The sequence below is a fragment of the Phocoena phocoena genome, chromosome 6 (genome assembly GCF_963924675.1).
Source record: "Phocoena phocoena chromosome 6, mPhoPho1.1, whole genome shotgun sequence".
Taxonomy (NCBI): domain Eukaryota; kingdom Metazoa; phylum Chordata; class Mammalia; order Artiodactyla; family Phocoenidae; genus Phocoena; species Phocoena phocoena.
In genome coordinates, this window is record NC_089224.1 from 79,837,418 (window position 1) to 79,858,965 (window position 21,548).

The following is a 21,548-nucleotide window of genomic DNA, read 5'->3' on the forward strand; positions in this document are numbered from 1 at the left end:
ATATACTCTGATGTACAAACAGTACAAACACAGTATTGAAGCTCCCATGGTGTTGGTATGAAGAGACGGGATTTCTTTGTGCTTAAATGAATCAAGATGACCTCAAAGAACAGGCAGGAAGGAAGTAATACCTTATGCATTTCCACAGGACAAGTCTGTTCTCTCTAATCCGTACTGTCCAAGTCCATTACCTCGTACTGTAGTACCTAATCACTCCACCTTACAGAGAGATATGCACACTAATTAGGAAGGATGTTAACCACCATAGTGAAAATATTCCAAAGCAAATGAAATATTACGAAGAGCAAAAGGGTGATTTGTTTCTGTGAATTGTGCTTTCAAATGAGATCAAAGAATGCTAAAGGCTTCGTTTTAATTATACCTAGAAGGACTTCTCAGGCATGCATCCCTTTTTCGGCTTTCACGCACATAGCAGTCTCTCCCCATCCCCCACTGTGCAGAAATAAATAAATAAAAGGGTTTAAAATCATATTTACTCTGATATCTTTGCATTACCCCCATTTGAGTTTTTAAATTACTGTCTTTATTTTTTTCTGAGGACAATATAACTACAAAGAAGGTTCATATTTTGAAGTGTATCTATCTGATCATTGCACAAATGTTTTCGGGAGAAATCACTATATTTCTCCAAGATGGGTATGGGTTTTGTCATAGATCAAAGTGAGAGGGAGGAAAAAAAGATAAATCATCAGAGATCCAAAAATACTTTTCATTTGGAGAAGATATCAGGCCATTTCGATGGGGCTGATGGAGTCCCTGTTCTGTCTCCATTACCCAAGGCAGGCAGCCCCAGCCAGGAGCCAACTACCAAGATTATATTCCCCATAAGATGGTCCCCAATATATATATATATATATGATCTTCAACCTCTATTGATTGACCAATTTCACAAGCAAAGACTGGTGAAATGAAGCTGAAATGAACATCATGCTTTAACTCATTGAACCTATCAGGCCTGAGTTAATCTCACTGTCCACTGTCTCTGATAGAATTCAATTGATCAATCATGTTTCGGTGATAGTACCATTTCACTGGCTTATTGCTTCTTCATTTCAGAGCTTGACCTGTTAGATATACTTGGACTGGCTTGACTCCTCTTGGATACACAGAGATCAGCCTCTGTCTGCCAACGTGTGTCATCTCCTGTCCCAGCTGAAAAGAACTCAAGAGGATTTTGTGTAAATCTGTGATGTGTTTTTCCACCAGACATACACACATGAGTGGTGGATTTATGATGGCATGGAATTGAAAAAGCACAAATTATAAGAGAGGCTCTTTATTCTGCACGGAAGCACCATCATTCCCTTTTACATAACTAAATTGATGTGCTTGGGCTCTGTACTCAGCGGTGGCATGTTCTTATATTGGCAGCTGTACGCGCCCAGACAGAGTAAGGCACATGTGGAAATGGTAACAACAACGACAATAACAATAGCCACTCCTCAAGTATACATTCACGCTGACCCTTCACATTCATCAGCTTCTCTGATTCTCACCATAACCTCAGGAGATGGGCAAGAGATTATCATTCCCATTTACAGATAAGAAAATGGGCTCAGAGAAGGGGAAGCGGCTTGTCCAAGGTCACATAGCAGAGCTATCAGGCCAGTTGAGCCTGAGAGCCCTGGTATCTCAGCTCCTGAGTGCCTCTTACCCGGCTGAGGCCGACCTCCAGGCAATTTCAGAACTGTGGAGTCATTTTGGGTATACCACTCTGTCCCTGGCCACCTGGACGAAGGAAACGTCCTCAAAATTCGGTTCAGAGAATTTTAGAGCTTACGATGGATTCTAAGATCAGCTGCAGCATCTTCTATAGCTTAGAAACTGAGACCCAGAGGGCAGTAAACAGTTTTCCAAAGTCACCAAGACACTCAGCATCCCAGTCAGGACTCAAACCTGGATCCCAGGCCCTCAGCCCAGGATTCTTCATGCTTTCTCTCAACACCTCCCTTGATTCACGCCAAGCCAATGAGCTCCTATCAACAGAGAACCTCATTCTCCACTCTCAACGTGGCCCAATGTGCTGCTTTGGTTCCTTCATGGCAGTTAATTTAATTTTCCTAACTGCAAGCTAAGATGTTGTGCTTTGGGAAATCAGGGCACAGGGGCTCCACCTGGCTGTCTGCCTGGGGGAGGAGGCTCTTGGAACCAAAAAGCTGAGTCCAGCATGCAGGTCTCTGGAGGAGGCCAGGGCAATGACAGTTTGCAAATAAGCCTTGCATCTGCTTAGAGCTGGCAGAGTCTGCAAACACACTAATGGACTTTCCTCTGCGCACAGGGAGCTGGGGAGAAGCAATAAATAAAGTAGGTGCCTCTGGGGGGAGCCATTGCTGAGGCCAGATATGGGGCTGAGATGAAGGGCTTGTTGAGGGTGGGGGAAGGGCTTCTGGGGCTCACACTGCATCACGCTGCCCCCCCTCCCCGTATACCTTCCAGTAGCCCCAGACGCTACCTCTCAGATCCTTCAATCTGTATTCCAAATAGTCGGGCCCTTGTCAATACACTTACAATTCAGTCCAGACACAGAACGGTTGTGGGGCAGAGGGGCTCATATGGCTGCTGTGGCCACAGAGTAGAGACCCTCTTGGAGAGGGATAAGAAAAGGCCCAGAGGCCAGATGGAGGCCCTCACCCAGGAAAGAGCGCACGGCGGGAATGGCTACCCAGGTTCAGGGGCAGGTCCAGGAGATGATGAAGAGGGTAAGTCTGCCAGAGTTAAGAGACTCACTGGTGGTGGAGGACAGACGCACCTCTGAACTTCCCTGTTAGATGTTCTGGGCTGCCACCCACTGATGCCCCATCTCACTGAGAGCAAAATCCACAGTGGGTCATGGCTTACAAGACCCTACTGTATCTGGGTCCCCTGGCCTGCAGCCCCACCTTCCTGACCTCCCCTCCTCCCACCCTCCTCCCACTTACTCTGCTCTGGCCACATCAGCCTCCTTGCTGTCCCTCAATCATGCCAAGCACACCCCTGCTTCACTCACACCTTGCCATGTGCTGTTCCCTTTCTCTGGAACATTCCTCCCCCAGTATCTGTTTGGCTCCCTCCTCCTTCCCCTAGAGTCTCTGCTCAAATGGCATCTCATCATTATGACCACCCTCCACAAACCAGCATGTACCCTACCCCCGGCCGGGCTTCATTCTCTATCTCCTTACCCAGCTTTGTTGTCCTCCAGAGCACTTAACAACATGCTGTTTATTTTCCTTATTTATTTATCCTCCCTCATTAGAATGTCATTCATGAGGGCAGAGGTTTTGTCTGTCTCGTTCATTGCTGTGTCCCCAGCACCAAGAATAATGTCTGGCACATAGTAGGCACAAAATAAACACTTGTAGAATAAACAGGTAAAAGTGGATATTTCATTGAAAGTGAAAAAAAAAGCAAAAGCAAAAACAAAAACAGGTACAAAGGAAACAGCCACAGCCACTCCTTGGCAGCCTCCCATTGTGAAGGAGTGCTCACTCCCTCCCTGGGGGCATCTGATTAAGAGCCTTTCCATGCTTGGCCTAGGGCTTGGGAGACAGAACTCCCTCAGGGAAAACAAAGGGGGCCGCCAGGCCTTGACCATCACTGAGGCCCCAGTGCCCAGCTCTCAGTCAGGAGCCAGTGAATGGATGAATGACTCCCCAGGGAGGAGGCCCGGCCTCCGGCCTTAGAAGAGTTTAAATTGCAAAGATGGTAGTATACCAGGTGCCAGCTCTGGCTCTGCCACTTGCCAGCTGTGTGACCTTACACAGCACATCTCATCTCATCTGTGCAATGGGGTCAATAAATCCTGCCAAGCCTGCAGCACTGGGTCAGAGCAAGCAAGCCAGGGGGACCGCAAATTGAGACAGTATCATCTGCACGGCAAACATCTCGGGTCAGCCGATGAGGACAGGGAGTGAGAATAGGAAAAGGGAAGCCATTTGCCTAATTAAAAAGGAGAAGGTGGGGCTTCCCTGGTGGCGCAGTGGTTGAGAGTCCGCCTGCCGATGCAGGGGACACGGGTTCATGCCCCGGTCCGGGAAGATCCCACATGCCGCGGAGCGGCTGGGCCCGTGAGCCATGGCCGCTGAGCCTGCGCGTCCGGAGCCTGTGCTCCGCAGCGGGAGAGGCCACAACAGTGAGAGGCCCGCGTACCACAAAAAAAAAAAAAAAAAAAGGACAAGGTGTGTTCAGAGAGGAGCACCTGGCTAAGCTGTATCCCTTGGTTCAAGCATTCATTCGTCTTTTGCTGGTGCTCCGACCCCAAGCATAGCCCTGTAAGGGGAGCCCATTTCCTAGCAGGGGGAAGAAGCCTAGAGATGGAATTAGAATTCAAGCATCGGAAAGTACCCTACGAGAGCACCGAAGAGCACACGGTGGGCGCCAAGAGACAGAGTCTGTCTGGTGTTAGGGGTCAGGGAGAGGGTCAGGAAAGGCTTCCTGGAGGAAAGAGTTGGCATTTGAGCCAGGATTTGGACTTGGAGGCATGAGAGAGGAGGCAGAGGGTATCCCAGACAGAGATAAGATGTAGGTGGGGCTCTCACCAACTGTGGTTCCCTGGGAGCTTGGTACCCATGCAGGAGCCCCAGGTGCACATCAGGCCACGCATCTCTGCCTTCCCAGCACAGGGTCCTCCACACAAAATGCACGATATATGCAGATTTTGCTTTTTCACAGAGTCACAGAACTTCCCAAAGGAAGAGATCCCAAAGAGAAACTCATTTGTTGCAGTGGATCTCAACAAGGGTGATCGAATCAGAGGAGATTTCGGAAATCTGTGACTTACTGTTATTTGGGGAGGAGTTATGGCATTTAGTGGGCAGAGCCAGGATGCTCCCCAGTCCAGGCCAGTGAAGGATCGCCCTGCATCCCACACATCTTTGGAATGATTCATCATACATTCAAGTTGGTGAAAACTCTCTTTATAAATATTTGAGCCATGAACCTAACACTATTTTACTTACATACACAAACTTGGTGTTTTAATTCACACTGAATTTTCCAGGAATACAACCATCGCATAAATTGAGGGAAGATTATGCTTCGCTTTGGTTGCAATTTTATCAAGACATGTTCACAATTTCAGAAAATCAGTTTGCTGATGGCAACACCACCATAGGTATTTGTACTGCCAGAAAACACAGCTGTCCACATTTGTAGCTGCCACATTCATGGTGATTCTACGCATAAGTGCAAGCAACTGACTACTTTATTATGTCTTCTGGTGTAATCAGGCTGGAGCATTTACATAATGAAATACATCATTTAATTATGATTTTATTTTTCTTTCCCCTTTTTGTTACAATTGGGGCATTATATTGATTTTTAAATTATGTGTATAGGTAGGTTATATTTTCTCTAAATTTCATTTTAGGATAGCAAAGGAAGCACTACAAAATACTTGTTTTAAACAGAGGAGGATTTAACAATTTTTAATTTGACAGGATTTAAACTCACTGTATACGATTTCCAAGGCCCCTTCAGCTCTGCCAATTAGGACCATCTCATACTGAAACTATCACCCTAATCTGTCTTTCTGGAAAAGGGTATCTTTAGGGAGAGAAAGAGGTCTCCAGACCCCTTCTGAGGAACAGGAAGACAGGTGCCAAAATTAACTATAAAATAAATGTACTTCCTCAGGCATGAATAGTAAGAGCTTGTTCCTAAAAGACAACACTGGATTCCCCCTCTCCTTTTTAGCAACCCAATTCCAGATACAATAATCCAGCTAGGACAGAGCCAAGAAGGGACCCAGGTTCCACAACAGCTTCCCCCTCCTGCTGGGTCTTCTCTCAGCCATCTGCACCAAGGAAAAGAGCAAAAAGCCAGGGGTAGAAAAGACACCTTGACAAATCAGTGCTCCTGCTGCCCTGCAAACATGCAGAATGAGCTTTGGAGCTCAGAGAGCAAGGGAGGTGGGACTAAGACCGGGTGAGGTGTAAGCGCAAGGGAGGGATTGCAGGGGTGGGGGTGGGGGGTTACGTGCTACCTCTGCCATTAACAGAGTGATTAAGTGCACAGGCTCTGAAACCAGTCTCCTTGGGTTTGAATCCCAGCCCTCGAACTTACTAGCTGCATGACCCTAGACTGATCATTTAGCCTCTCATCTTTTCCATCTGCCAAAGGGAAACAGTAATAGTACCTACGTTTCTTAAGGCTGGCGTCGTACACGGTGCCTGTCACACAGTGAGTGTTTCAGTCTCAACGTCAGCTGCACTGGTCACATTGCAAGACTGGGCTGGGAGCAGAGACCTGGGTCCTGCCTCCATCTCCCCTGTGGACGACTCACACTCGACTGGTCCTCAGAGACCATCAATTCCAATTCCCCCATTTTACAGACAAGGACACTGAGGCCCAGAGAGGGGGGAAAAAAAATGGACGGAGCTCACACAGCAAACTAGCGTTAGATTCCCAATCTAGACTCCTTCCGCAGCATCGTGCGGCCTCTTAAGCACGCTAAGCATCAGTCTGTACATTTCTGAATAAGAGTGGCTGTCACAGGGTGGCACCAAGGATCACTGAATGCAATGACAGGGGGAAAGTCCTCAGAGAGCCCTTATCAAGCCTGTGCCAACTCAAGGAATTCAGGCCGTTACTCAGCACACAGTAGGCGCCTGACACATATCTATCACGTGCATTGCACTATCTTCTCTCACTGGTCAGTAAGTTCCCCAAAGTCAAGGGCCTTTCGTATCAGAGTATCTGACACATGGCTACTTCTCAGTAAATATTGGTTGAGTGAATGAATGAATGATAGTGTGCCTGAAAACAGAACTAGAAAGGGGGTTGGGGTGGGGGGAGAAGAAGGAACGCTTTGGTTCTCTAACTAGAGGGAAAGCAAGAGATTGAAAAGAAGAAAAAAATGCATCCCCTTATCCACCCCTTCCACACCCATGCTCTGTGCCAGTCCCCAAGCTGGGCGCTAAGGGAGCAACTGGGAGGAATCAGAGGTGGCCACTGCCCTTGGAAGTCACCAACCGATGGGGGAGGCAGAAGAAGGCCGCAGGGACTCAGAGGCGGCCATGTGGCTGGCAGCCTTCTCTGTGGGGACAAGGAGGGCTTCCTGTGGGAGGTGCCACGCCACAAAGAATGGGGATACAGACAGGGGACAGAGATGGAAGGAAGGCCCTCTCTCCAGAGCAGAGGGCTCAGAGACAGCATCACCACATGTGATGGGCTGATACGCAGACCTGAATTTGTCAAGCCATGCCCCAGGGGGCAGGGATGCCTTTGTGTCTTTTTCTACTTTTCCACTGGGGCAAAAGACAAAAAACTGATATCAGGGCATCACTCAGCAAGACCAGAAGAACCTTTACACTCAGAAGCAGATGGAAGAAGAGGCCGCAGGAACACCAGGAGGACGGGCCAGTCCAACAAGAGAGCAAGGAATTTACGAACCCCCCAGCCCAATTCTGCACTGCGGACCAAGCCGAGACTGGTGTGCATCATCCACCCCAGCACCTCCGTCCAAGGAGGCCCAGCAATCCGGCCTCTCCTCCGCCGGCTCCGGGACACACAGTGTCCCTCGGGCTCCTGACATTCGCTGGGCCGGTCCCCCGCCGCCGGCACCCCTCGCCTCGGCGCGCTTCATCTGCTCCGCTGCCCAGCTCCCCGCTGCCGCCGCGCCCGCGCTCCCCAGGGCCCGGAAAGCTGGCATCCGTTGTTACCATAACAAACTCAATTGTTCTCAGCAGGGCCCCGGCAAATAAAGTCATTCATTACGGACCTATCCCGGCCGCCATGGGCTGCGCGGGAGTCAGAGGGCCGCCCGCCGCCCCCTCGCGGGCCGAGACACGCGCCGCGCCAACGCCGGTACCTGCCGGGGCCGGGCCCGCGGCACCACGGCCAACACGCTGTGCCCGCGGCCCCGCCGCGGCGGTGCCGGCGGGGAGAGCGCCGGCCGCCGATTAGTTTTATCTCGGCACGTCAATTGACTTATACTGATTGGCTTCCTGCCGCCAAATGTCAATTAAATTGCAAATGCTTGGCGTAGGCAGGGCAGGCGGGCTGCCTCCTTGCCGAGGGCGCAGCGCTCTCCCTTTTTTTTTTTTGCGCCATGTTCTGACGCGGTTGGATTTCTTTCTCCTGCCACCCCGCGCAGGAAACCCCCATGCCCTCCTGGAAGACAGTTGCCCTCCGTTCCCAGCCGATGGGGCGCCCCGAGAGCGAGGCGGAGGAGCGGGGTCTGGCCTCTGGCCTCTCCCCAGGGCCCTCGGCCTCTTGGAAGGGCTTTCTTTATTCGCTCGGTGGCACGGCGCAATCCCTGAAAATTCCCCAGAGATCCTAGCAGGGGACTCCTGGTGCGACCTTGAGCATACCCCTTCCGCTCCACTCAGGCCCGGCTTTCTTCGCCGGCCAAGGGGGCTTGAAGGAGATGGCGGCTGGGGGCCTCTTTCTGGGTGCGCGGAGGGAGCAAGGTCAGCAGAATCACAAACATTCACTGGGCGCCGACTCTGTGCCGGGTCATGCGTGGGCACGGGCTAATCTGCTCAAGAGCCCTCTGCAGTAGGTATTATTATTCTTCTTTTACAGGCAAGAGAACTGAGGCACAGGTTAGGGAAGGGGCCGATTGGGTTTCAGAATGGGCAGCCAGGCTTCAGAAGCCCGTGGCTTCATTATTGTGCGCGGTACTCACAGGGGAGGCACCGTGAAGAAATAAGAAGGAAACGGACAGGGCACTAACCTAGACCTGGGCACCTGCCACTGTTACCGATCAGGGCTCTTGGCCTTCCCTCGATCAATAGAAATTGACTAGAGGCCAGACAAGAAATTCAGGCAAGTTTTTACTGGGGCCCTTGCTGCAGCAGGGGGCAGCGAGAACAAACCACAGGTTCTCTTGCTCGCTCCCCGAGAGGGGGCGAGCTTGTTTCTTACATGGGGTGATGGGAGGGGTGTGTCCAGGGGTCGGGCCAGAGGGGTGGCTTAGGGGTTTTGCCCACCCCTTAGGTGGTGGTGTGGGCAGGGGGCATCCGCATTACCCTGCTTTTGCTCCCGGCACCCTGTTTTTGCTCCAGGCTCTTCAAAAGTGGCAGTTGGTTTTTTTTGGTCTCTTTCTATCTTTTGGGTCCAGAATTTGCCCCAACTGGGCATGCATACAGTTATTTTTAGTCCCAGGCAGTTTCTTTGTATTTTGTTGCTCGAGGAGAGGTGTGTCCAGGTGCAAGCACTGCAGCGCTGCAGCAAAGGGCCCCAGGTCCCAGCCTGTCTCACCACTGCCAAGAACAGTTGTTCTTGCCAGTTGTTTTACATCCACATGAAATTCTCACATTCATTGTATGATCTAAGGATTAGAGTCCCCATTTTACAGATGGGTAAATGGACCCTTGGAGAAGTTAGTTCTCCAAGGGTAAATGGACCCTTGGAATTTGTCCAAGGTCACAGAGCAGGCACTTGAAATGAACTACGACACCCATACCTACATAGAGCTTGACAGTTTATAAAGCACTTTCTCACACATTGCTCCTCCTGAGTTGGCACAAGACTTTGAGGAAGGAATTCTGCTCTCTCTTTGCCAGTAAGAAAACCCAGGCCCAGCGTGGCTGGCCCAAGATCACCAGCACTCAAACCCAAGGCCCTGTGATTCCTGATCCTGTGCTCCAAGCCCTACCTCAAAGAGACCTTGAGCAAAAATGACTCAGGCACAGGTCCCACTCGTCCCCTCTCCCCATTCTGTGGGGAGCTATAGAGTAGTACGCAAGTCATAACTGGAGTCAAGCTGGAAAATGCTTAGGGTCACAGGGAGAGCAGGAAAGGGGGCACCCAGGAAAGATGGCATTTTAGGGAAGGACCATACATTAGGCCCCCAAAGAGATTGGGTGGATTTTCCTCCACTGTCTGCCATAAACCTCCCCCTTTGCTGCTTCTGTCTGCCTCCTTAAAGCTCTGTCTTGAGAGAGAGGTATGCAGGTTCTTAACTGATGAAATGTGCCAGCATTTAAAAGATACAAACCTGACCAATCGTTCTTTTCAGAAAAGAGATGTTAGCAGAACAAAAGTCCCATTCAAAAGTGCTGGATGGCATTTGTGTCTCACACAGAAAGGAAACGAAGACAGAGAAGATGGAGGAGGGAGGGGGAACAGCAGGGAGGAGGGAGGGGGCAGAATCTGGGGATGGAAGGGTGATCCGGGCTCATTGCATCCAAATCAAAGACCCAGAGGGTAGGGACCTGACTGAGACCACACAGCAAGATAGTGGTGAACTGGAGCCAGGAACTCAGCCTCTCCACCCTGTGACAGGCTCATCCTGCCTCTGCAAGCTGCCCTCAGCTACAACTCGAATTGTTGGTTTCTGAAAAAAAGCGGAGCTAAAATTCTGCCAGTGTAAATTCTGGTGTGTACATCTTTTTCTTCTGACCCTAGCCTGAATAATCCTATCATTAGACTTAGCAATATAAATAAAATAATCATTTAAAAAAGAGAGAAAGTTGGGAATTCCCTGGCGGTCCAGTGGTTAGGACTCGGCACTTTCACTGCCGTGGCCCAGGTTCGATCCCTGGTCGGGGAACTAAGATCCTGCAAGAGAAAGAGAAAACAAAGGAGCTGGGAATTTAGAAAGTTCTTAAGAAGGTCTTCTTGAGGAATTTGGATTCAGGGTAAAAACTCTGCTCTGATGAGTTAAATATTCTTAAAATGTGCCATGTGCCAGAGCTGATCAAAATACTACAGATAACGTTTTTTAATTACCAGGAGTTGCAGGAATTATTATCCCCTTTTGACAGATGAGGAAACTGAAGCTCAGAGAAGTTCAGGCCCTTGTCAAAGCTCGCACAGCTAGTAAGTGGCAGGGCTGGGCTCGAACTCCAGTCCACCCACTGTGCTACCCTGCTGTGGTGTAAACTCCATATGTGATCAGCCAACTGCACTTGAAGGTGACCAACTGGAGGATGTGACAGGGAAGCATGCATAGCAGTGTCAGGGGAAGCCTCAGAAATGGCTGAGTACCTGAGTGAGGAAGCGGGCTCTGCACCAAGGTCGCCCTGAGCTCAGCCTGGCAGGGTGATGGGGATGGTAGAACTGAAATAAAGGGTGGGCTCAAAGCCCCCTTTTGGAGAGAGCTGAGGACATTCCCACTGATGCCATCCTGTGCAACACTCTGTGAGAGGCAGACCAGGGTGGCAGGTAAGGCTACTCTGGAAGCCAGCTGCCCAGGGGCTGGTCCCAATAGTGCCACGGTGGAGCTGTGTGACCTTGGGCAATTTCCTGGATCTCTCTCTGAAACTCTATAAAATGGGGATGATAAGAGCTTCACCTGGTACAGTGGCGGTATTAAATGCATTAATAGTTTAAAATACATATGGCAAACACTCAGTAAATGCTAACCATTAGAGCCACAGTTCCCATTTGAGGCTGTGATCTATATACACCTGGAACATATGCTTAGGTAAGGCAGGCAGAACAAGGGCCCTAGGCACCAGCATGCAGAGCTATGCACGTGTGTGTGTGTGTGTGTGTGCGCGCGTGTGTACATTTAGACCACGGGAGAGCTCCCTCCCCCTCTAGAATGGTTGTCATGAAATCCTTTCTATGGAGCCAGACAGCAAGCAGCGCTGGAGGATGGAGACGATGGAGTCAGGCAGGAGTGAAAGGAAGAAGCCTTTGACGTGCAAGGCTCTGGGTTCTACTCAGCAGCCTGCACCTACGGACCAGATGGGCTCCCGGCTTCTGTGACATCCAGTCCCTATTCAGTACATATTTGTTACCAAAAACCAGCCCTGTGGTGGGCACTAGGGCCACAATGGTGACCACTACAGACACTAGTCCCGCCCGCACAGGGCTCCCAGTCTCACAGGGAAGAGAGATGAGTGACAAATGTGATACTTTTGTCAACAGGCAGGCTCTGTGTGCTGCAGGTGGGCCCAGGGGAGCTGACAGTTAGGAGGGACCCTCAGGGAAGCCTTCACTTTTAGGAAGTGACATGAGCTGGATCCTGAAGTTGTAGAACGTCAGCTGGGTAAATGGTAGGGTGGAGAAGGGGGGCAGTTTCCAGGCAGTGGGAACACATTACCATAAAAGGCATCCTTTATAGAGCACATATATATCATGCATCGGGGTCCTCCAGGGCACTGTGCATGCATTACCTCATTCAATCCACGTAACAACCCAATCATGGGCACAATGGGTGTCCTTGTTTTACAAAGAGGGAAACTGAAGTCAAATAACTTGCCCAAAGTTACACGAGTAGGCATTGGTGGAGTCAGCACCAGAACCCTGGTTGCCTGACTACAACCCGTGCATATAACCCTTAGGCTGCCAGCAGGAAAGAACAAGTGGTGCTCAAGGGATGGAATGAGGTTTGGTATGACTGGGGTGAGCATGAAAAGAAGAGGGTGGGGAGGGACGAGGCTCATGAGATGGGCACGGGTCTGACCACAGAAGGCCTAGCAACCTTGTTAAGAAGTTTAGATGCTTTCTGAGAACAATGGGCAGATTTGAAGGGTGAAAACCCTTCAGGTGAGTCACCAATCCAAACCGTATTTCAGAAGTGCCCCTAGGGCTGCTATGCAGAAGGTGGACTGTTTGGAGAAGTCAGTGACATTGGAGGTGGGGACACACTAGGAGGCTACAGCAATAGTCCAAAGGAGAAGAGAGGGTGCTTGGACTAAGGCAGTAGCAGTGGGGACCAAAAAAAAGGAGCAGATTCATGAGATAGTTAGGACAGAGATGCAGTGACCTTGAGAAAACACCTACCATAGGCTTTGATTTGTGGTCACAGGCAGAGGCACAAACTTTCTGAGCTGTGAGGATGGTAGAAGACCTGCTTCTGGCTAACTTAAGTTGCCTGGAAAAAAAATAAATAGCAACCCCTCCCTCTCCTAAGCACCAAAAGAGATTTCAAAGCATTTTCCAACCTGCTACTTCATATAACAGACTGTGAGGGAGATGTTACTGCAGCCCCCACAGATGGGGAGTGAGCTGCCCAAGGTCACACAGCCAATGGAGAAAGATCCTGAATTTAACTCCAACTCCAGTGCTCTCTCTGGCACACCACAGAATGTCAGAGCCCAAAAGATCCCTTAAGTCATCTGTTCAAATATCCACATTTTAACACAAGGAAAACAAGACTCAGAGAGAAGTGACTTGCCCAAGGTCACACAGCCAGCAAGTAAAGGCTTAGACTAGAACCGAGAACTTGACTCCCAAAAAGGTTTGTATTAAGACGTCTGCACCATGGAGGTGAGGAAGGACGGGAGTGATCCCCAACAGCAATGGCCCAGTCTCCCACTGCTGTGACTAAATGCTGGCAGAGAAGTGAAACTCAGGCAAATGGGCAGCCTACCTGGGCACTGCTGCCCCCACCGAGTTACAAGCATACCAAGCTCGGAAATGGTCAGTACACACTGTCCTGTCACCCCTCTTGTCCCTAACCCTGGACAGCAACTAAGCTGTCTTGGGTCGATGGTGCCACCTGGTGGCTGGTGCTGGGAAGAGTCTGACTCCTTTGTCGCTTTTCACCGTCCGCTTTTCTAGTCTCTCTAGGGGCCATGCCTTTCTCTCTGTTTCCTCTCATAGCTCAGTTCATCTCACTACAAGCATATCTCCTCTAGCATCTTTCAAGTCTTCTAAATGACCTTAGGAAATTCTCTTTTTCTTCCTCTCCTCCATTTCAGTCCATCAGTCCAAGGAAGGACTAATGCAAATGAAAAACGTACCAATGAAAATGAAAACTGGAAATTTCAAAATGAAATTACACACACACACACACGCACACGCACACGCACACACACACACGTGACCAACCACTGGCATTCTGGAAAAACTCAGAAGCCCCAGTGGAATCAGAACAAAAATCTCCCTTTTTTTCAATTGCCTTTCACACCTGCTTTTCCTCAAAGGCCAGGAGTCAAGATAAACACCAAACCTACTTCTTTATTTCATTTTATTTTGTTCCATTCCAAATCAACATTATTTGCTGGGGTTTTCCCCACCAAAACTATGCCCTGGGTGGGAGTCTCACGGGCCTGCCCTGAACAGCTGCAGAGCTGAGCTGGGATGGGAAGAGGTGGCTGGATCCCCAAACGCCCACTCCCTGGGCTCTTAGGGAGCACTAGGAAGCTGTTGTTGGCCCCAGAGGAAGCCTGCTGGATGGAGATCAGACCTCAAACCCTACGATATTCCACTGGAAGTAAAAGGAGCCTCCGTAGCTGTGGCTTTCTGTGGAAGTTCAAGCTTGGGAGAGGACCCAGAAGCCCTGCACACCCTAATCTGCTAAAGGACGATTTCCAAAGCCTAGCATGTCTTGTCACTCCCTCCCCAGCTCAGAAGCCTGCCATGGTTCCCACTGCCTTCAGGAAGAAAGAACAGGAGAAACTGATGGCACCTTTCTTTTAATGAAAACCACTTAACTGCTCTCCCTCTCTGTATGAGTGATAAGCTCAGAGTCTGCAGCAGCCTGAAGCAGAGATCCTCAAAGTCTAGTCCAGGGACCCCTTGAGTGATCCCCAAGACCTTTCCAAGGGGTCTGTGAGGTCAAATCTATTTTCATAATAATACAAAATTATTCTTGGCCTTCTTCACTCTGATGCTTTTCCAAGTATACACTGGCGTTTTCCAGAGGTTCTAAGATGTGTGATATCACAACAGATTGGATACAGAAGCAGATATGAGAACCCAGCTGTCTTCTATTAAGCCAGACACTAAAGAGATTTGCAAAATCATAAAACAATGTCACTCTAAACGTTTTGGCTTGGAAAATATTGTCCTTTCTTATTTCAAACAGCATATTATTTATGTTATTACTGCTATTTTTAATACATTAATAAATATTTTAAAATTTTGTCCATTTTAATTAACCCACATAAATCCAAAAGCTCCTTGGGGTCCTTGATCATTTTTAAGAGTTTAAAAGGGTTGCAAGACTGAAAGTCTGAGAACCACTTGTTTAAAATAATGCCAGGAGGACTTGAGATGGGACCAGGAGCAGATCAGAATCTTGGTACCAAAGAGAACCTTGATCCCCTGTTTTAGATGAGGAAACTGAGGCCCAGAGAGAGAAAGGGATTTCCCCAAGGTCACCAGCAAGTCAGCCACAGACTGAGGACTGGAACCCAGAGCCCCAGGCTCCCTCCTCTGGGCTCCCTCCCCGCCTCGTGAGCCTCTAGTACTTGGAGTGTTGCAAAGTCCTGAGCTGCAGATTCTCCAGCCAAGGATTAACCATATTCCAAAGACAGAGAAAGGACCATGGGATTCTCTGCCCCACAGGGCACCAGGGCATGCGGAGTGGGGAGGAAAGCCAAGCCCACTCCACCTTGAGCTCCAGACAGCCCTGGCAGGGGGCCTGACCGCCAGGGATGAGACCGCACAGCTCTCCTCTGGTTGACCCCAGAGCCGACTCACACTGTGGCCCCTGCTCTTTACGTCCCCCAGGGCTCTCTGGGACACCAGTGCACAGTCCCGTGGGAAAAGCTGGTGGGGGAGGGGTGGAGGAAGCCTGGGTGAAGCAGGTGTGCAAACAACAGGGGTGGGGGCGGGGTGTTGGCTCTCACGAGGGCTCTCAGTCACTGAATCAAAGTGAAACTCAGGGACCTAGGGGCCAGGAGGAACCGAAACCTGACCCCCCACCCAAGGGGCAGACCCTAGGCACCAGGGAAAGGCCCAAGGAGCCCCTCTGATTGACCACCTGGCCTCAAGTCCCCTGCTTTACCAAGGAAGCCTCGGACACTTGTCTGCCTGACTGAGGTGCCAATGACTGCAAAACTGGAAGGACGGGAGAGTGGCCAGCCAGGCTGGGAGATGGGTCCTTAGCATCACTGCCACTAATCGCCCCCGTGCCTGGACTACCCATCTGGCAGGTGTGAACTGAATGACCCCCGTCTCACTGTTCTTCTAGGCTGCCAAGGGGTGGGGCTGCTTGGCCCTGCCCTACTGCCTTCCCTCCCTCACCTACCTCCGGCCTGAGAGCCTGACTGCCCAGTTCCCTGACCGCATGCACACGCGCGCGCGCGCGCACACACACACACACACATACACACACAAACACAGCCCCACCCAGCTCGATCAGGGCCCTGCCTCCCATAGGCTTTAGCTGCCACAACCTGGACTCAACCAGACGTGTTCTTCAGAGTCCATATTAGGACTCCAGAAGCTCAAAGGCATTCAGGTAGAGAAAATTAGAGCACAAACGCCGTGAACAAGGTGAGTACAGAGCACCCGGAGGATCACAGTCCCAGCAGCCCCAGACGACTGCTGCCGTGTAAGAAAGTCTGCCCAGTGTCACAAGATCTGATTTTTTTTTTTTTCCAAGAAAGGTTAGACATCCAGATGGGAAATCTTATTTTTAAATGTTGGTAACTAACTCAAAATCATTTTAAATACAGGACAAGCCAAGTAAAGCATGACCAGAAGGCTGGCAATCAGATTCAAAGTGATGCCCTCTGAGCAACCATGCTGGTCCGGGCCCCTGCCCAGACAAAAGAAAGAACTCAGGGAAGGGCCCCCTACATGTCCAGCCTGAGGGTACATTCAGGGGACGCCTTGTGGAGGGCAGGGAGGGGACCTGCTCTGCTGAAGCCCCAGGAGAGACCAAGACAAAGTGGTGGTCATTTCCTTCTCTCTGCAGAGTCTGTCTGGTCTCCAAAGCTCCATGCTGGCCCGGGATGAATCCAAGGGCCCCAGCCAGTCGGGAGGGACCAATGGCCCAACACTGAAAATCCCCCAGGGAGAGGACTGGCTCTGGCAACCAGGCCAGGTCAACAGACCAGCCTCAAGGACAGCATTCCAGGTGGAGGGCTTTGCCTGGATAATGGCCCAGAGACAGGAGAGCTCAGAGACTGTGCGGGGGCCAGAAGCACAGAAGGGATGGGGAGGAGGAATGGGAGGCCAGGGAGGGAAGGTCAGGGCTCACTGTCAAGAGTCGAGGCCCAGGGGTGATAGGCTGATGGGGTCAGGTCAGGGTTGCTCATGGCTTTCAACAGTGGGGGCAGCAGATGGGCCGAGAAGAATGGAGGAAAGGAGGGGAGGTAAGAAACTAAGATTTGGCCTGTCAAATGGCAGTAGGGTATCAAGGATGTTCTGAGGAGTCCGTCTGTCCCTCTAGTTTTTCTGGGTTTTTACCATGTGAAATGTCATTTTTACTGGTCAGACCCCTTCTTTTCTCCAAGCCTGTTTTCCTATCTGAATAATGACTAGGTGACACGTCCCAGATGCTCTCCAAGGCCCTTCCAGCTCCGACAAGGGCTTGTGAAAACCAAGTTGGTGACCCCAAACCCCTAGAGGCCCAGCCCTCCCAGGTCCAAGTATTCTGCCTTCTGCCCTCCATCCTGGAGGTCTCTACCACCTTGTGTACCCAAGATGTCACTTCACGGAAAACTGAGGCTTAACCCTTTTATCCTTCCATCAAGGGGTTGAAGTGAAGGTCCTGAAGGAAAAGGAAGCAAAGAAAAGCCAGGGGCCCTTCCCTTTGCAGCTGCCACCTGGGGGCGCTGTTGTTCAGCCTTGGCGCCCAGAGAGGCTGACTGTTACAAACAGGAAGTCAGGGAGGGGGGCAGGGGAGGATCAGCCAGTTTCAGCTGCCACACAGAACTGCAGCGGGAGCCTGCTAGCCCTCAGTCTGGACCGGCCTCACACGCTCAAGCCCCGGTCTCCTTCAGGGGCCATTTATTAAATACTTAGGACCACCAGGCCCTGGAGCTAAACCAACCCTTTGCCAGAACGACTTCATTTTATCCTCACAATAACGCACAAAACTTGTGCCCCCTCTACTTTCCGATGGCAAAATGCAGACTCCGAGAGACTAAGTAACTTGCCAAAGATTTCACCACACAGGGTCCTCAAACCAGCTGGTCCCTGGCCTGTGAGCCTGGGTCCTTGCCTCAACACCTCACCTTATTTGGGGGTCTCCAGAGATCACTGATCTCTGGAATGGTGGTGCCGCAAGGGTGCCTACAACTCTCCCCTGACTCAGGAATCCTGAGCTTTTCCACACACCCCAGTCCCTGCTGGGAAATCTGAGAGCAGTCTCTGCATCTCCTGCTCCAGTGCCTTCGGTCCTGAGTCCGGGAGCAACAGACAGAGTCTGAGTGTCAGTAAAAGAAGAGGGTCCTAGGAGAGGAAGGCCAGGGTCTGCCCAAGGTCAGAGGGTCCCTGGGGCCCTGCATGGTCTGTGAACTTCTGAAACCCCTTCCATCCCCAGGATGCCTCCCACGGAGGTCCGCAGGGCAGGGCTGAGCTGAGGCTCCCAGCCTGGGAGAAGGGGAGGGCGGAGCTAGTAAGAGAGAGAGCAAGAGCCAATACAAGAAAAGAGAGAGAGTGGGGGAGTGCACATGAGAGAGAGAGAAAGAGAAGAGAGTGAATATGAGAAAAAGAAAGAGAGTGAGAGCTGGAACAGCAGACAGAAGCAGACACTGAGGAAGTCTCGATAAACAGGACATAAACAGAGGCAGAGGGCGCTGGATGAGATGTACCCCCAAACAAAAGACACAGAGAGAGACACAAAGACAGAGAGGAGACAGGCACCTCCAGAAAGAGGGATGGACATAGTCATGCCAGGAGCCCCCGCTAAATGCCCCCCAAACTTCCCCATGAGGGTCTTGCTGGACTTGGCATCTTTTGAAAAGGACAGGCCCCTTCCTGTGCCCTCTGCAGGCAGAGGGCAGTCCAGTGCCCAGAAATTCCACCTGCAATGTACCCTCCACTGCCCCCAAAGAAGCTTCCACACGGGTGCTGGATTGGCCAGCCTTCTGAGCTAGTGAAAGGCATTCGCACTCGGCTGACCTCGGTGTGTTGAGGGCCTTTCAAACTGGGGGGATGAAGGGAGGGGGAGGTCAAGGGGACCTGAATGGGGGCCCTGGAGACGGCGGAAGGAGGCCCCACCAGAGATCAAAGGCCCAAAAAGGAACAGAGGGCCTGGGGCTGCCCTTTCACCCATGGTCACTATTCACAGTTCTGCCTGCTCCGCCAAGTCCAGCCCCGCCACGACCTCCTCTGGGCCTTCCGGGGAGGGAGGCACTGCCCGGGCTCTGTCCCCCTAGCCCCGCAGGATACTGTAGGCCCATGCCACAGCTTTCTCCACAGACCCTCACAGGACAGTCCAATCAAGAGATGAAGCTGCCTCTCACGCCTGGGCAGCACCCCAGCCTGACTCTCACCATCCACAAGCCTCCTGAGCCCTCTGGGCACCAGGCCCTGTGCCAAGGGGCCAGGCTGAGGGTAGAAACACAGGCGATGCGGCCCCGCCCAGTCAAGCCCACGTGATGGCGGACTCAGAGTCAAGCAGCAGGAGGGAAAACAACTAGGCAGAACCACTTCCAGATGCCAGGCAGTCACAGAAGCACTTGTCCCCCAGATTGTAACAGGCCTAAGAAGTCATGGAGTCCAGGTGGTGCACTGGTTAAGAATCCGCCTGCCAATGCAGGGGACACGGGTTCGAGCCCTGGTCTGGGAAGATCCCACATGCCGTGGAGCAACTAAGCCCATGCAACACGACTACTGAGCCCACGCTCTAGAGCCCGCGAGCCACAACTACTGAGCCCGCATGCTGCAACTACTGAAGCCCACGTGCCTAGAGCCTGTGCTCCACAACAAAAGCTACCGCAGTGAGAAGCCAGTGCACCGCAACGAAGACCCAACACAGCCATAAATAAATAAATAAATAAATAAATTTACTTTTTAAAAAGTCGTGGAGTCTAAACCAAAATGCCTTCTTTGACTCTTCTGCCCCTCACCCCTGCTCATACCGCCAATGACAGGGAGCTCACTACCTTTCTAAGCTAATGCTTCTAACCTTGGCCCAGCCTGGGTGTTGTCTGAAAGCTGTTCCTTGCACTGAGCCATGATCTTCCTCCCTTGTAGCTTCCTTTAACCAGCCCCAGCTCTGCCCTCAGAGGCCCCACGGACCTTATCTGCTGCCTCACCGCAGAACCGTTCATCTGAGATTTGGACACAGTGGCCACATCCCCAAGACTGGTATTGGAGGCACATGTCCCAAGGAGAATCCTAGAATTTCTAGATTACAAGGGCCCTTGGCAAACCACTGGTCTAACAGTGTTCTAACTTGTTTGTTTTTGCTACAGAACTCTTTACTCAAATAGAGCTTTCCACGGAAGCCAAAATTACCAAGAGAAACAATTCTAGTTGAGGAGACTAGAGACTCTCCCCACCACCATTATCCTCACTAATTGTGAACCCTCTACAGGAACGTGACCGACCCATTCTACAGAGAAGCATTTATTGAGCACCCACTATGTGCCAAGCATTTGTATTCAAGCCATGTTATCCAATACAGTAGCCACTGGGCACATGTGGCTACTGAGCCCTTGAAATGTGCCTAGTGCCACTGAGGAATTAAAATTTTAATTTTATTAGATTTTAATTCATTTAAGTTTAAAAACAAGCCGTGTAAAATATTTTTCCCTTTATAAAGTGCCACTTCCTATGAGAGCCCTTACCAGATCCTTTTGGTCAATGTCGGCCCTTCCCTGGCCTGCCCTGCCCTCCCTCTCTGGTGTCATCCTCCCAGCACAGAATCACCCCACACACTGCCCATCAGAGGGACTTCGGGTTGCCAATCTTGCCCACCGGCCTGCAAGGTCTAGAGGGCAGGTCCTCTGTGACGGAACTCTCCCACCACCCACCCCTGCCCTGAGCCCATGCCCACAGGGTAAAACCCAAGTCCAACTGGAAGATGACTGTGAACCAGAGCTGAGCAAGCAACTCCACCCTGCAGAACCTCAGTCACCTCATCTGAAAAATGGGGATGGGGACCCTCAGCCATCTTCCTCTTGGCCCTCTACTGCCTCTCTTGCCCCATGGCCCTTGCCTCAGGCTGCTGATGGCTCCTGAGGAAAATGGTGCCATGGTCTGCAGCCTCGACGGGCCGGAATCCAGCGCACCAGCATTTCCCCTGTGTTTCTCCAGTGGCTGGTTCTTACTTTCTCACCACACTCTTGGCAGCATCCAGCCTGCTGACCACGCCCTGCTGCTTGAAACCCTCCAGGCTCTGCCCAGCCCCAGGCTGCTCCACCTCCAAAGCATCTCTCTGGAGGGGCTGAGGAGCAGCAGGTGGCTGGACAATGCCAGGAAGCTGAGGCCTCAGGGGCTCTCTCCACTCCTTCCCACCCCACCCCACCGCCTGGCCATACCAGCCCTGTGGCTTTGCCAGCATCATGGAACTCCCTGGGGCCTTGGTTTCCTCCCCTATAAAAAGGGGGTGGCAATCTCTGCCTCTTCAACTCCTCCTGAAGCCAATGCAAGGATGCAGGGAGCTATAGAGGGAGGATGGGAGAGGGCAGTAGGGAGCATCACACTGTACTGCTCCCAGGTAGTTTGCTGATGTGAGCAAGGGCACTTCTGCCCACCTCTCTGCCCAGCCATATCCACTCTCAGTGATGCAGGGCAGGGGGCAGGCAGGGGCTCTGCTTGTTGCTTGAGTCTCTCAATCTTCCCAATCCTGTAAGCTTTCAGGACCACCAAATCCAGACCACAGACTGGATCACCTCCCAAGTCTTTCTGGGGATTGGGGCTCAATCGTAAATTCCAAAACTGAAAGGATCTCAAAGGTCATCCAATTCTGCATCTGATTCTTGATAGTCTTATACAGCAGCCCAGCACATGGCCACCTAGGC

The 21,548-nt window shown here is 51.3% G+C and overlaps 1 protein-coding gene and 1 non-coding gene across 2 annotated transcripts in view; one reads left to right on the top strand and one right to left on the bottom strand.

The window, feature by feature from the left end:
- Positions 1-21,548, bottom strand: part of PAX5 (paired box 5) — a 176,844-nt gene that overhangs the window by 131,003 nt on the left and 24,293 nt on the right. The gene's annotated exons all lie outside the window — the stretch shown is intronic.
- On the top strand, positions 10,424-10,495 carry TRNAE-UUC (transfer RNA glutamic acid (anticodon UUC)). The gene has a single exon. It is a non-coding gene; the product is annotated as a tRNA-Glu (tRNA).